At 40.4% G+C, this 2,541-nt stretch overlaps 1 non-coding gene across 1 annotated transcript; it reads left to right on the top strand.

Moving 5' to 3' along the window:
* Positions 1–994: 994 nt before the first annotated feature.
* LOC120078849 lies at positions 995–1,101 on the top strand. Its single transcript, XR_005482129.1, has one exon. It is a non-coding gene; the product is annotated as a small nucleolar RNA R71 (small nucleolar RNA).
* Positions 1,102–2,541: the final 1,440 nt, after the last annotated feature.

Below are 2,541 nucleotides of genomic sequence, written 5' to 3'. Positions count from 1 at the left end.
CATTTTTCTTCTTCTTAAATCTCTAAGGGAATGGTGGCAGTTGTACCTTCACGGTTCCTTATTCCATAGGCTTAGAAGTGGATGAAACTTCTGGTTCCATCGTCTCATTTTCTTCTGGTTCATCTTGAGTCAACGGCGTCTGGGGTTCCATCGCAACTAGATTAGTCCTACTTGGCTCCTTCTTCTCTTCCACTACTGTTTTTCCGCTTCGCAAAGTCACAACTTGACATTGCTCCTTTCTCGTGTTCCCCGGGTTGCGAGGGAGATTAGTTGAACTCGGCAACGCCTCTTGCAGTTTATTTTTGAGCTCGCCCCAATCTGTCCTATTTGGATTTCGAGATTGCAGATTGAACTCACCTGATTCTGGAGTATTGTTTCATTCTTCTCAATATACTGCTTTAATAGGCTCTCCAGAGATGAAGATGGTGGCGCTTGTGAGCTGCTGGCTTGATTTTGCGATTGACCATTTGTTCATGGAAAAAATCCTTGCGGCCCTTCTTTTTGCACTGTCGGTTGATAACTCTATTGTTGATTTTTCCACGTGAAGTTAGGGTGGTTTCTCCAACCGAGGTTGTAAGTGTTAGAGAAAGGATTGTTCTTTACGAAGTAAACAGACTACGGGTTCCTCGGACATTCTTCCATTGGATGGGCTTCTCTGCAAGCGGCATAACTTCTACTTATCTGCTCGATTGCGTTGACCTGCCCTCTTTGCATTCCCGGGCTATTGATTGCGATGCCTTGTATCAGATTCATCATCGCATTCATTTTATTTTGTAGGGATGTGATGGCCCTATTGTTTACGTCACCTTCTCGAATTTTAAGTCGTTGATCCCTTTCCCTCCAGTCTTCGTGATTCTTTGAAATGCGATCAAGGATATTTTTAGCCTCATTATACGTTTTGTCAAGCAGACCTCCAGCTGCTGCCGCATTGGCAGCCATCTGCGATGCAGTGATCAAACCGTGATAAAAGATTTCCATTTGGAGACAGTCGGGTAAGCCATTGTGGGGACAATCTTGCACCAATCTCTTAAAACTCGTCCAGGCATCGCTGAGCGATTCGTCAATATCCCGTTCAAAATTTGTAATCAACTTCCTCCTTCTTGAGTTCTCAGTCAGGGGAAAGTATTTCTCCATGAACTTCTCTACTACTTATTCCCACGAGGTAATCTCCCCTGGTTCGAGAGAATAGGCCCATTTCCTTTCTTGGTCACATAATGAAAATGGGAACAATGTTAGTCAAACTTCTTCAGCTGAGATGTTTGGGAACACAAAAGTATTACATATTTCAATAAAACTCCGGAGATAGGCGTGCGGATCCTCGCCACGCCTTCCACCAAACTGTCCGGTCATTTGAATCATCTGCAACACAACCAGCTTTATCTCAAATCTCGATCCGCCCAGAGTGGGCCTCAGGATTGCTGGGGAGAAATCATAGAGGTTGGGCAACGCATAGTCCCGGATGGGTCTACTGCGGTCGTTCGCCAGAAGAATGGGGTTTTCCATGTTATTATTCGTGTTTGCTGCTCTATCTTCCAGTTGTTCCGCCATGTTGAGATTTCTCTCTTATTGTTGTCGGCGGTTGTTTCTTCGTCTTCTTCTGAATGTTCTTTCAATCTCTGGGTCGTAATTGGGCTCAGGAGCTTGTCCTTCGCCCATATGACACCCACTTCTTCCCTTACCAAAGGAGAGGCAGTGCATAGAGGTTGAAAGCTGCAAAGAAAATAAAAAAGTTGCAGTTAGCGCAATATGTATTGCCGTAGTCCCTAGAAACGGCACCAAAAACTTGATGCGTTGTGAATGTGATGAAATAATGGTGTATAATTGTGATGATGGTTTATGCATTGCACATGCAAGTTTTCCTAGTAAAACCCCAAGTATAAATCTTGCTAGGTTTCCTGGTAAGTCTAAGGTCGAACACAGGGACTACCAAGTTACTATGCGACAGTAAATTTTTAACTCCTTTGCAGTGGCAAACACAAATAAGTTTGGTTGGTGTTTTGTTTAAGTATAAATTCTATGCGACAGAATTGAATAAAGAGTTGATGCGACACAAATAAATTTGGTTGTTTTGTTTATGCTTTTATTTGATTGATAAACATGAACAAAATACAATATCTCATAAGAAAAACATAGACGCATGATAATGTTAAAACAAAAGAAAACAACCAAACAATATCAAGATGTTGATTTGTGAGAGTATTCTTAACATTGGTCACACAAAATATATTGTATTTGGTTGATAAATATTAGACGAAATACAGAATCATGAAAGACAAACGGACAAAAAAGTTCAAAAGGTACACAAGAACTAAGCAACCATTAAGATTGTCGGAGAAGAAAATTAAGTTTAAATGACAAAAAAAAAATGTTATGAGGTTGATTATTGTTTGATTGTCAGATTGCTATTTGATATTGGTTGTTATCCGATTGACATATGATTATTATTTGATACCATATACTTTGATTGCTATTCTACTTCGTATACTCCTGAAACCTACAAAATGCTAAATAAACACATTAAAACATAGTAATAACGTAGAA

This window comes from Benincasa hispida, chromosome 5 (assembly GCF_009727055.1).
Source record: "Benincasa hispida cultivar B227 chromosome 5, ASM972705v1, whole genome shotgun sequence".
Lineage (NCBI taxonomy): Eukaryota > Viridiplantae > Streptophyta > Magnoliopsida > Cucurbitales > Cucurbitaceae > Benincasa > Benincasa hispida.
The sequence above is the reverse complement of the archived record's forward strand: the minus strand, read 5'-3'. Positions and strand labels throughout refer to the sequence as shown.